Here is a 14,315-nt window from a genome sequence, read left to right as displayed (position 1 = left end):
TTCAAGGGAGAAGGAAAAATGGCAATGGGAACGAACAAGAACTGTAACAAAACTCTCACCATCCCAGATATGAAAAAAGGAACAGCAGCACTAATGGACACCTACTGGGTATGCGGAAACAAGGCGTACCTGCACCTTCCCCAATCATGGAGTGGTAGCTGCTCAATGGCCACTTTGCACTCAACACTAATGGTGATTCCAGAAAGCCATATTGACAGAAGTAACATGATGAAAGGAGGCTTGAACCAGAATGCAGCTTCTCCAACTACACAAGCGCACCTTTATGTCCTGTCCTCCGGAGGGAAGGGAGAAGAGCTCTCAAGGAACAAGCGAGCCTCGAACTACATATCACAAGCATCATCTGATTTATTGGCACAGATCCCAGACAGGTATCGCCTGTTCAGCTCCGTGGAAACATTCTTTGCTTCGCTAGTATCAAGTGTCCAAGCAAGAGCAAATGCAAAATGGCTCCAGATCACACGGTGGGAACTGATCCAGTTGGCCAATGACACTGAAGAAGGGTTCAACATAATAAAGGTGGAACTACGAGCTCTGCGATTAATGACCATGCAGAACAGGTATGTTCTAGACCTGTTAACAGCAATCGATGGAGGTGTTTGCCGAAAAATAGGAAGTGCGTGCTGCACGTTCGTACCTTCCGAAGATGCAGAAAATGGGTCCCTGTCCCACGTTATTGAAGCAGTACATAACCTGGGCGAGAAGATGAAAATGGAAGGCGGAGCTGAGGATAGCTCGTGGTTCGACAATATCTTCTCTTGGGTTCCCTCATGGCTTGGAGTGACAATGAAGTTCCTGATACCAATAGTGGTGATCATTCTTGTAATGTTCTGCCTGTGCCAGGTGGGCCTCCGATGTTGTGCTAATACAGTTCCTAACGGTGCAATGATGATGGTGACAATGGGCAACTCCGGTGGTACAATTAAAGCAACACAAGAAGTACATGTGCAGACAGGAGCAGACAACACCCCCAGGTACCAGTTAGTGCCTATGTGCCGTGATAAGTACATAGTAGATAAACTATGGCACACCACTATCAAAGAACCACGAGACGTAGAACTGGAATGGTATGAGGAGGTCTGGGTAGATCTGGAAGAAACTGGCGACTGTATATATTTAACATGTACACCAGACGAGTATGCTAGGAGAGGTGAGAGTTTAAGGGGGGTGTGCAGAGCATGGATGCCTATAAAAGGAACCCCTGCATGGGATGACGCAGTGTTAGAGGAACAAGAATGTAGAAGATTGGAAGAGCTAAAGAATTCGTTACTTTAAGTAACGAAAGGGGGGAAATGTAGGGGAGGAACGGCCACGAGGCCCTCCTCACCTACAGCTCCCTCCCCAGGTGAGGACCATGACTCGGTGGGCGCCCCCTCATGCCACCCGGGCCCAGGTGGAGGAGGATTCACCCGCCGACGACATTGCCCACACGCACCCTGTCTTTGCATTTACCAAAAATTAAGTTAGGCCTAGACGCCATCTTGCCTAGCAAACATGGTGTGAGTTCAGCACACTGTAACGAGGCCCCCACCCTTGGAGGGCCTTTCATGCATCTCTGTCGCCTCAGCAGCCCTGACAGATCCGCTGCGAGTGCGTTCCCATGAGAAAGTCGGAGATGAGCTAAACCCGAGATGCCAACACGGCAACATTATATTAGTAACAATGTGATATTGCACCCCGTATGACCCGGACCGCAAGGCCAGGGTAGCGAGGAAAAAAGCTGAAGCATCACTATCTGAAGAAGGTAGAAAACAATTCAAGTATTGGTATTAATGAACTACCTCTGTTTAAAATGTGAATAAGCCATAAAAATGTAACGTTATATGATATCCCTCCAGGTCTGGACTAATGCTGCTATAACCACGGAGAAAGATGTTGATCAAACGTGTAACCTCTATCTGTAAAAGTGTTTTTCAATAGTATGTAGAAACTTGAACTCATATATGTTTTTTAATTCACCCAAAGCGGCGAGCATCAATCTCTGTAGGCCATAACCTAGATATCCCTCGTATAACGTCTAATGTACATACAATACGCACACAATGTAGTGAATATAATGTTAGGTAATGAAAAGGTACTGGAACCGACTGTATTAAAGAAATGTGTAACGAAATTGAAGTATATATATATGTGTCTAAATAACGTCAAAATAAGGCAGAACAGTATAGAACTTCTGCATCCACTGATCAGCAACGCACGAGGAAAATACCTTTGTGGACATATGCAAGGCCATTCCCTCTCCCACCCCACCAAGCCTGCCAGATAAAAAAACTAAGACTTGTGCCGCGCTCCCTCACCTCCCCCAACCAAGCTGGCGTTACTTCAGAGAGTCAGAGGCCCCGGCGCCGCAACCAAGGCCACAGCCCGCCACCTGTGTTATTTACAGCACGGTAATAAACCCACGGATGAACCCACTGATCTACCAGCACCCTCTCATAAATCCCACGAACCCCCCAAGAATCCTGACCCCGTGTAAGGACGACCCCCATCATTGGGACAAGACACAGAGACCCATCTATATAATAACTTCTAACGCAGCAGACAGACATGTATCATTCGGCCCAGGCCCCAGAGCCCCGTCCCGCGACCTAAAATACCGGTCAATAGGACACAGGTAAATCTCACCCCAACCGACAACCACCAGACCTCTCACGAGGTGCATTCCTCATGTGTTGTGTTTATTTTATAAGATAAGCTGCTGAAGCGATTTATTAATGAACTTAAATGTCATTTTCTGAATAACTGCAGTGTGCATGGCCTAGGGCAAATGAGACAGGAAAGGTATTCGTCATTGTCACAGGCTGCCCCAGCACATCAACACCGCACGGATGACCTCAAGCCGGCCTGCCAGGCCCAACCCAACCCACGAGGCTGACCAGTGACGTCGTCCCGCCAAGACCAACCCCGCTGCAGCAACACCTATAGTTAGTCGACGCCACCCAATCCCAATTGACTTGTGCCCCCTATAGTGTTTAGGTGTTGATGACGTTTTTTGTATTAGAAATACGCCTGTCTTTGCTATTGTCAGGCAGAGCGCTCTCGTAGGTTGCAGAGTTCTTTGCATGCCTTATTCTTGGATAAACTCCCACTTACGCTCACCCGCACTCTGTCTTGGTCTTATTCCCACTACGGGAGAGTCCCTTATTGTCTCTCATTGCGGGGAGGATCGTGCTGAATTGGGGGCGCTTCCCTTCACGCTGCATTGTCTTGCTTGCATGACAAACGCGTTGCCCCTGAGCTAGCCTTCCTCCCCTCCCCATATACTGTTGGAGCCCTCAGCCTCCTTCAAGCCTTAGCCACCAGAGATCTTGACACTGTATAGGCCATTCCCAGCAATTTCCTGTCAGATCTAGAGGACACATCGTACCAGACTAGCAGCCAGGCTTCAGGTGAGCCGGGTGGGGGGGGGGGGGGGGGGGTTTGCAACAGTGAACATCTCACCCATAATCTCAGGGATTTGTTCCCAGTAAGGCCGCAAATGAACACACTCCCATACCACATGCATAAAATATGCTCGGTCCACCTGACATCTTGGACATTTTGCAGGCCGCTCCATGTAGTACCTATTAAACTGGGCCAGGGTATAATATACCTGATATAAGAACTTGAAATGTATTCATCGATATCCATTATTCAGGGACATTCTTCAGGACAGCATACATATGTGACGCCACTGCACATCAGATTGTGTTCTCCCCAATGATACCTCCCATTTTGCTCTAAACAAAGTGTGTCCCCCCTCACCCGCAGCACCTTTATGAGTTTCAAAAGAGAAGATACCATCCTGGTAAGTCCAGGGGGGTAAAGCACAAATCGAACCTATGGGGATTGTGCCAGTGTCTCAGGGAAGTGCGGCCACAATCCACAGAGGGTTTCTCTCAACCGATAATACAGTAGCATTGTCACTGCATTCCAAGTACCGCTTCTTCAGTGTGTACCAGGAGATTAATCTACCATCCTGTACCATATCCCCAAGAGTGCGGATGCCCAGCTTCTCAAAATGAGTCCTTAAAGACTTTCTCACGTGTGATCTCAATCCCATGCATGGCGTAGATCGCAAATTCAGGGTCAAACTTCCCCATGCCCTCCTGCCCTGACATAGCCCCCTCGCAGGCGCAGGACGTGATGTCCACTGGCTGCACCGTCACCACTGTCCATCCTTCTCCTCCACCCCCAGAACATCCCTTTCACGTCATCTGGCCATGTCGTCGCCATCTCCAATCTAATATGAGGGAGTTCGGGTGAACGGTGCCACCACCAGGCAGCATATTGAATTTGTGCAGCCAGATAGTAGACAAACAAATCAGTATATTTTAGCCTCCTTTCTTCTAACTGGATAGTTAAGGTATCAAGGGAGACCCTAGCTTGTTTACCCAGCCTCACCAGTAGGCTTTTAACACATTTCCAAAACCGAGATGGTGGGATCACTGGCACATTATTGAAAATGTGGAGCATCTTTGGAACCACTACCATTTTGGCCAAGGAAATACACACAGTTAGCGACAGCCGGAGGCAGGTCCACGCTTCCACCTTGCATTCCAACTGGTCTAGCACTGTCACGTAATTATCCTCATATAGTAGTGCTGGGGAGGTTGACACCCTCACACCCAAATATTGTATACCTTTAGGACACCATCTGAAGCCCTGCCGATATCTCCTGCCCTTACTGCAGGCGTTAGGGGCAATACCTCTGATTTCAACCAATTTATTCTTAATCCTGAGTACTCCCCAAAACGAGAAACTTCTTTTACTAGCGGCCGCAGGTTATGTTTGGGGTTTTTAACATACAAGATATCCTCAGCATACAGTGATATAGTTGAGGCATGTGAATACATTTTGACCCCTTTGTGGGCGCGATACTCTCCTATAGGCACACGTAGTATAGCTCAGTGGCAAGGCACTCGTCTGGAGAGCAAGACGACGTAGAGCAACACAGGTTTGACTCCCAGGTCTGCGCTTAGAAACCTCTTTGGTATTAAGCATGTTATAAACAAACAATAATACTGATAATTACTACAGGCAAGAGGTTAAATGTCCTGGGTGAATAGGATAGGGTGGGGAACAGGGGACATCCCCGATGGGTGCCCCTTGTAGGATTGATGCAGTTTGACACTATTTGATTTGTTATCACGATAGATCGGGAGTCGGTATATAAAATCTGGACCAATTGAAGGTATGTCAACCCCCAACCAGAGTGACTAAGGACCTCAAACGGGACTGGCCATTCGACAGAGTCGAAGGCCTTCTCAGCAGCCAATGCCGCTACTATGATGGGGACATCGTCATCTACATTGTGCATCAGGGTAAATAGACATCTTAGGTTGTTTTGAGTGGACCTTCCAGGAATAAACCTTGCCTGATCTGGGAGGATTAGGGCCAGAAAATGTGGGAGAAGCTTATCGGCGAGTAGTTTAGCAATGATTTTGTTGTCCGCATTTATCAGGGACAGCGGACTGTAAGAGGCACATTGATGGGGGTCTTTATCGGGTTTTAAGAGCAGTGTGACTAATGCCGTCCTCGGAGATTCTGGTAGAGCACCAGTCGAGATGGAGTGCTCATACACATGGTGTAATTGGGGAGCCAGGAGCTGTGCATACTCCTTGCACATCTCTGCAGTTATGACATCCAACCCGGGAGCGTGCCTGCTCGGGAGGGACATAATCGCCCAAACTATCTCCACTTCAGACAGGGGTGTATTTAATAGGTCTGCCTGCACCGGATCAAGCCAGCCGAGCGTTACACGATCCAAAAACTGTGCAATCTCCCCCAATGTCACCTGTTCCTGGGAAGAGAATAGCCCATCGTAAAGTCACTGAATGAAGTGTTGATTCCCCTAGAGTCTCTAACTTGGCATCCCTCTGTATCTTCAATTTCAAGGATAGCACTCTGGCTCCTCTCCGTCCTTATCGCCCAGGCCAGAGTGCGACTGGGCCTATCCCCCTCGCCAAAGGAGGCTACCATATCGGGTCACCCAGATATTTCTCTTCTCTACACGCCACTTCAGTATACTCCCCTCTCTTCTCCCGCAGAGTCTCTGCCACATCCAGATCTCTACCCATCACTTACCGCACCTCCAACTCCTTGATCTTCCGCTCCCACCTCGTTAAGGTTCCATGCAATGATTTTAGCACCCCTTTCCCTAGAGAAACAACACCCTCTGATGTAGAACTTGAATTCTTCCCAAGTCACTTTGGGGGTCGGGGACCAACCCCTCAATTCCTTAGCAAGAAATTGTGTATGTCTTGCGCAATCTCATCCCTAAACACTGCAACCTCAAGGGAGGGCAGCGTGACTAATCAGGGCAAGACAACGCCACTACCACTGGGGAATGATCGGATAGTGTACAAGGTAGTAACCTGGCAGACTGTACAAATCTAGCAAGGGTCGATGTAATCATAACAGTCTATTCTGGATGTGCTGTTATGGGTCTCTGAGAAGAACGGGTATTCCCTCGCTGCCGGGTTAAGATAATGCCACGCATATACTAGGCCATGGTATTCTGCTATGTCCCCCCCATGCTGCTGCGGTCTGCTGAGGGACCACCTGAGTCGTGCCTGAGAGATCCAGTTATAGTGACAGAGCAAGATTAAAATCTCCCCCACCCACACCATTTCGTTTGTGAGGAATTTGTGAATGTGTGCTGCACACCCATGAACAAATTCAGGTGAATCGACTTTTGGGGAAGAGATGTTAACAATGAGGAGCCGTGTGCCCATACATTCCCCCACCAGGAGAAGGAAACACCCCTCCCCATCAACGACCTGTTTGTGCAGTCGGAAGTTCAGAGGAATAGGATGAGTTGTTTCTGTGGACAGCCCGCCCAGCAGCCCCATGGAGTGTGCCACCTTTAGCTAATTGGGTTTCTTGCAGACAAAGCATATTAACCATATGTCGTTTTGCCTGATTCATGACCAGTCAAAATTTCTTTCCATTCGTCAGCCCACGAATATTCCAAGTCATTACTGTTAATAGCTCACCTTCCCTCACCCCATGAATATGCCAACATTATCCTCACCTTCCCGTCTCGCACAGATCCCATTGAGATAATTGAGCAGGAACACCACGCCCCACTGAACCAGACATTACATGAAGAACTCAAACATGGCAGCAGTACCAAGCCATCAATAATACAACTAGAAAGGATAATTGTTTGGCCACAAACGAGCTCAGCGATTGGGGCCCTTTGGGGAGCCCCCCGGGTCCGGCAGATTCATCACAAATCGCTGTGATGTCTCTGGTGATGTGAAGAACCATATTTTCCCATTATGAAACGCTCTCAATTTTGCAGGGAACATAGCATAGCGAATATGCTTTTTCCGCAAGATGTTTTTAACAGCCTGAAGGTTTTCCTTTGTACCTGAACCTGGGGACTGAAGTCCAGAACAGACGGATTGTGGCAGAAGCAAAACACAATTCGCCCTTCTCCCTTGTAGCCTTCAGAAGTACGTCCCTGTAGTTAAAGATTCTGTCTAGGATAGCATGCTCGGGGGGCTCCTGGAGTGGGTTTAGCTGCCAGGGACCTGTGCGCCCTTCCCACAAGGAACATGTTGGATACAGGGGGAGACCCCAAGGCATCAATAAGCATTTTCTCTATGAACTTCTCCATATTATCAATCGGAGTTGGCTCCGGTATCCCGAGTATACGTAGATTGTTCCTGCGCAATCTTCCTTCAAAATCATCATTCTTGGTCCCGACTCTCTTAACAGTCTGTTGCAGTATCCTCTCCCATTTCACTGTTCTGCCTCTGTCATGCGCCCGCACAGTTTATCTATTTGGACCGCAGATGTCCACCTTACACGTAAGGGCGTCAATCTTGGTCCCCAAGTTGTCAGTACTGTCCTCCTATTATCCATGCTGGGCCCACCGAGCTGCAGGCTGCAAGCACTGTGCCTACTCCCACTCCAAGCACTCGCACCTATACCAGCGATTTCCAGGAGTGCAGGGCCAGGGGTGCGGGAGGATCAGGTTGTGTCGAGTCAGGCGCTCACAGGCTCACTCCCAATCAATCGGAGCCCCCACAGCACAAGCTCTGCAGTAGTAACGGATTCACCTTCGGAGTATAGTCTTTGGCACACCAATTGCCTGAATGTGCTTCGTCTCCATTGAGGGCCTGACCATGCTGCGGCTAGGGGCCGCCACCTAATGGGTGCCTTGTCACCCTCAGTATGTTAATAGTTGCGTAACACACTGCTTCTCTGCGCAATGGCACTGGTCCCACTGCCCCCGGGGAGGTTGCCCTTCCTGGGTGCACTCAGATTTAGATTAGTTGCCTGAAGTCCCTAGCTCCAGTCTCCAGGCTACCAAGGGGGAGCAGAATGAGAGTTGAGGGAGCCAGGCTGCTCCAATTATGGCCCAGGTCACCGGGGCACCTCTTCTGACAACGGTGAGGCAGCAGCGGAGTTGGTTCCTCAGTAGCCTCTCAGCACGTCAATTGCCCCCTCATTCGCAGCTGTGGACAGATCCTGCATTCCAGTGTAGGCACGCACCCAAATGTACTCCCTGGGTGTGTCTGATGGCCACTAGCCTCACAATGCAGCCAAATATCAGGATCATGTGTGGGGGCGGGCCAAGCCATGGGCATTCGAGACCGCTGCTCTCCGATGCGGCCGACCCCGCAATCTGATTACACGAGGCAGGGTGCCCCAAATTACCCCCGCCACATCCCACCACCTGAAGGCTCCACTGAACCTGTGCTCCACCAGCGCTCACACCACGTCACGGCTGATGCCGTGGTCTCTGATGCAGCGGGGAGCCACTGCTCTCCCCGCCGCACAGCAGCTGTTCCAGCACGGCAGTTGGTTTAAAACTGTGACACGTCGGTTCCCAACCCAGCAGGCAGCCATCAGCCTGCGCAGGCCACAGGGTACGGCGATCTGGCTCACCTCCGCAACAATGCAGGATGCAGCAGTAGGTGTATTTCCCTGGTCACATACCAGGCAGGGGGTGCCCACTGCCAACCAGGAGCAGGAAAGCCCGCTCACACCCAGCCTCGCTTGCAGCTCAGGAGTGTCGGCCGCACCATGTTGTTTCGGGCCACAGCCAGTACATGCAATTAGGGAACGGCTCTGCATCAACCAATTGGCCCCCCTAAGTGCACACTGCTCACACGTTCAGTGCCAGTCACAGGCGCTGGGAAGTGCCAGGATTTTGCAGAATTTATGGTCGCCGGTCAGAGCCTTTTCAGGCAGCGGCCATCTTGCAGCCAGACTGCAAGTCCCCCCAACACCCACACCCAATAACCTTTTCAATAATACTGCAATTCCTTTTTCACTTTTGGGTTGCTTACCCCACTTGTATTCTATGTATCACTGCTCAGGTATGGCAAATAGGGTGTGTTCCACTTATGGTGTTTTCAATTACTAATTAGCATTGGCATTGGGTGCTTTTGGTTCTTTCTTTGATTATTTTCCTTGGAATATATCATGGTGGTGGTTATTCTTCTTGTTTTTTCTGTCCTCTCACAAATTACCCTGGGTAGCAGATGTTCCAGTGTATAGTGTACCATAGGGCGACGTCCACGTTTGTAGTTGGGTTCCTTAATTTCCAGATTCCTGTTCCTTTACAGACCTTTTCCGATCGTATGTTCTGAATTTAGTTGTAAGTAGAGTTTTAATCAGTTTGTAGTACTGCAATGTTTAATTGTTATTACATGATTGATTCATTCCTTATATATATTTTTTAGTATCAACATTTCTTTCCCCCTGATGAAGATGATGTAATTCAATTGTTCACGTTGAAACGGTTTGTGTTTTTGAAGCAGCCGAAAAAAGACAAAAAGACATTCAGTATCTATTCAATCTTGTCTCCTTTTTGGCTATTTTTATTGACCACTGCGTTTGTATTGGTTTAGTTAAGGGAATTGTGGGTGCCAACTCTTACACCGCACCATGTCAGTTTTAGTTCGTCTATATGCATAGTATGTTGTTGAGTGCTGCATGTTTATCTGGTATGGTAGAATGTGATGTTGTAAGAGGTTTTAGACTCAATTTTTATTGACAATTTGTGTTGGTTTCTGTACTACTGAATTATCTTTTTCATGAATTGAAAATAAATCGTATTTCTTGATTAAAACATTAATATTATGTGTTTATTTATTGTTCCAGATTAAAATGTTCTGTTTTTTCCTTTAAAAAGGGGAATGACCTCCTGAAGTGTAGTCATTCTGAATGTTTGGGCTTCAACATATTTGTTTGTAGGTCTAGTAGAATGCATGTTGGGAACCCTGGCCTGTAACCTTGTACTGGAACCTGATGGCTAGGAGTAATGCGAATGCAGTTTGCGGGAAGCGTTGGGGATGAAAAGTGCGCGTGTTAGCAGAGGATCTTATGAGTGTAAAAATCTTATTTGAACTTTGCCCTACACCCTTGGTAGTTTTGTGTTCGTTCCACTGCATCCACTGCAGTGGAACGAACACAAATGCAATGCAGTGAACGAATCCACTGCATTGCAAATAGGTGTGAATCCTTCACGGAAATAGCAAGTAAAGTTGCCTGTGTTTCATGTCTGAAGCCGGGGCACATAAGCCAAGCATGTCTCTTTATAATCATACTGTCTGCTAACAGCCAGCCTGTAGTTTCAGCAGAGTCCAATGTGTTTTTGGTCACTGTGTTTGTAGATTGCATCCCCTCAACTAACACCTTATTTATGGCTGAGCTCAACGGCTCCTGAACTTCCTTTGTGAGATTATCTATTTGATCCCATTGTGCACTATTGAAACATTATGGCAGAGAGCGTATATATGTGTTTGCTCTCCTTGTCAGACGGATACTCATTTGTTGACAAAGGCGCTCCTCTCCTTTTCGGTGTTGTATTAACAACAAGATAATCTGGTGTCCGATGACCCTTGATGTAGACTGGGTCATTGGGTGCAGGCTTATACTTTTCCTCTATTCTAGAGTTGCCAGTCTTTGTTTGGACTGTATTGACTAGTGAAGATGGGACTCTTCTATGAAATCGGTATTGACATATGATTTGTTAGTCTCTATTCCAAATGTGTTTGCTGCCCTCTTTAAGAGATCACTGTAAAGAATTGGGTTATCCGGGGGTGATGATGTTATGGATGGCTCCATCTCATCTAGAGAAGGCATAGGGCAATCAGCAGGCTCAATATATTGTGGCTCATTAAGTATACCTTCCTCTTCGAAATAGTTGTCCTCCTCTAACAGATCCTGATTGTAATTGTAATTGGTTATTTACGAGCATGTTGCCCAGGAGCTATCCTCCTGGCACTGTTCTATGTGGACCTTTGACTTCCTAATGGGTTCTTTATTGTCACTGAAGTCATGTATTTTAAAGGAAGTGATTCTATTCGTAGTTTAACCAAACTGTTCTTTTGTCCATTTTCCTCCAGGAGTTGGTTCTTGATCTCTTATTCAGAAAGATGCAGGATATATTTTTCATCATTGGGTGAAACAAGGAGCTTTCTCCTTCAGCTTTAGCGTATAAAGCAGACTTATGTTCAGGTGTTTTGTCTGTTTTTTGTGTTTCTGAGGTTTCCATTATTTGTTTCGTTTCCTCTGGACATTTTTAAGTGTGAATGGAGTGTTCTGCGCTCGACGTCAAGAAACTTATGTTCATCTTGAATTTCAGCATGGACGTTGAGTGCATTACAGTTGTCCTTGTACGACTGTTGCCATTTTGTTTTTAGCACCCTTCTCTGAGGATTCATGACTCAACTTTGAACTTGCCTCGTACGTTTTGGATTTGGACTTTGTTATATGTGCAGTCTTATGACACCAGGTGTGATATTCACAGCATGGCTTGATGCCTGCCCTACAGTGCTCGGGATGGCCGCAAGGAAACCGAATGTTCCTCTGTTCAAATGTGCTCATTGGGTTCACTCTTGAAACCAATGCTGGTTTCCTTGGTGTCATAGTCCTCCGCCGTAACGGTGCATTCGCCAAGAGACTCAACTGTCTGCATAGCGTATGCAGCCCAGTGTAGGCCTAAAGAGCTTGCAAGCTCAGCACCCTTTCCTCCTTTTGATCCTGTGCTAGACAGTTATTACACATGCAGTGTGTGTCTTTCCAGGAAATCTTAGAGCTGCATGAGGGGCAAAACATGAATGGAGTATGCTGAACGCAAGCTGTGGGATATGTTGACCCATTCCAATGTGCCCCTTCGCATCACTTTACAAATGGTGAAAGAAATAGCCCAAAATGGATGCGCCGAATCCTGTGCGCACCAAAATCTTCAAAACTGCGTTTGGGTCACAACCAGAAAAAAGCTGCACACCCTGCCAAACACAGCCGGGGAGGGGGTGAAAAACAGAGTTCTCACTGCAGGAGCATGCCAGTGGGCTCTGCCACATTCAACATGGAGCAAAGCAGCAGAATTGTGCTGAAAACCGAAAATGCCTTTTAAAATGTTAGCTTTGCAACCTGAAAAAGTGCTGTTTTTGGCGCTAGATCCATTCATTTCCATTGAATCATTGAGATTAAAAGGGTACTGAAATGGCCAGAATCTTCCAGGCTCAGAAGATCAGGGCCTCATTGACTGACAGCTATCTAAAATGGATCTAAGGAAAAAGCAAACCAGGAACATTTATTTTCATTTCCACAGGAAAATCGCAGCTAAAATTGCAACAAATAGCAGAATTGGCTGTGCAAAGAGAGAAGCGCTAAACAAAGGCAGGATACATGTATCCAGACTGCAAACAAACCCCAGCACTCAAGAGAAGAACTGGTGCTGTATAAAATGTATGTGGTGCATAGGAAAAGCAGATTTAAAAGAACTCAGTTTAAGGTGCTTTTCCATGAAGAAAGTGCAAAATCGCCTGTTGAGAAAGCATGTTTTTGTTTAAAGGTTTAATTCTTTAAGAAATGTCAAAGGATTGCTAATGTAAAAATCCACCTATAAACTGTGTTCATATTATATGTGTAATGAAAGATTTCGGTGAAAAGTAAAGTAACCCAGTCTTGAGTTAATAAACTATTTAAAAAAACAATTCGGCCTTGACAATTTTCAGCCTGGGAAAGGGTGACACTTCACTGCTGGCAGGAAAGGACTAATTGCTGCTGGGAGGCCTTGCATACTCATGACAAAGGACTCAGACATTCGTCTGTGACCCAGGCAGAGACAAAAGAAGGCTTGGACACCCATCCTTCCAGGGGAGGGGCAGGATGCTGGGAGAGGCTTCTCATTGAACTTCAAAGGACTGGCCATTTGCTCACTTGTGAAGGAAGAAAAAAAACGGACTTGTGATTTTTGGATTAAAATGCTTATTTACCACTGAACTTCAAGACATTTAACTTGGCAGCAAAAATAAGTAAACGAATTAAAAATACATACATATAAATCTGAACTTATGCTAGCCATTTGAAGACTTGGTAGGATTTCTTACTGCGTAAGGCACTGAAGTATGAAAAATTATTAATTGCAAAAAAAACTATTAATGCTGCAAATCTAATACAGTGTACCCATGTCCTAGGGGTGATTGCACATATATGTACCGAATTAGGAATTGTTAGGCCAAACCTTTATGATTAAAATTGCCAAAATTCCATAGAAAGACAGGACCAGGTCCCATCGATTAGGGAGTTGGATGTAAATGTGACCCACGAAATATTTAATTTATGTATCCAATTTTCTTAGAGGGCATAATTATATAAATATGTATTGGTGGGAAAGTTAAATTTTGGTCCTAATAACTATGGGATTCCCAAGTCACATCATAAAATATGACAACCCTTCATCCAACCAGCAAAAAGCAAGGCGGAAACTGTACCTTTGACCAATCATAGCCTTGTGGGTGTGGGTTGAAGGTCTGCGCCTACCATAAACTGAGTGATGTCATTTGGCATGATAAATAAGGGAACCTCACAACACACAGGGACACTGATTCCTGACTCCATCCTGATTTCCGCGTGGCGCCCTGTTCCTGAATTCTCTATCTTGTTCCTGATTCCAGATTTCTTGACAAAGCCAAGGCCTCAGCATTTGCTGAACTCTTTTTCAGCTAGGCCCAAATCCTGAAACCATCCCAAACTTAAGGGAAGTAATTTGATCCAGTGTGGCTTGCTACCATTAATGCTTGCCGCTCCAAACTCGCCATCCCACTGATCTACAGTGTCCAGCAAACAGAAGGGGCGATCCAATCCAATTCAGTCCAGTCTGAGGTGCCAGTCCGATTGACCAGAACGGCCCAGCTGACCTATCCCGCCAGAAGTGCCCTGCTGCCTGTAGACCCAATCCGGTGATGACCAGAGCCCTTGACGGTCCAAAATCTTAAATTAAAGTGGACTGCAAGTATCTTTAGGAATCATAGTAAACCATAGCATATCTTGCCTTTTCCTAT

The 14,315-nt window shown here is 46.7% G+C and overlaps 1 protein-coding gene across 5 annotated transcripts in view; it reads right to left on the bottom strand.

The window, feature by feature from the left end:
- The window catches only part of SPIRE1 (spire type actin nucleation factor 1), an 871,368-nt gene that overhangs the window by 71,039 nt on the left and 786,014 nt on the right, over window positions 1-14,315 (bottom strand). The window lies entirely within an intron of this gene.

The sequence above is a fragment of the Ambystoma mexicanum genome, chromosome 5q, assembly GCF_040938575.1.
Source record: "Ambystoma mexicanum isolate Mex_15411 chromosome 5q, UKY_AmexF1_1, whole genome shotgun sequence".
NCBI lineage: Eukaryota > Metazoa > Chordata > Amphibia > Caudata > Ambystomatidae > Ambystoma > Ambystoma mexicanum.
The sequence above is the reverse complement of the archived record's forward strand: the minus strand, read 5'-3'. Positions and strand labels throughout refer to the sequence as shown.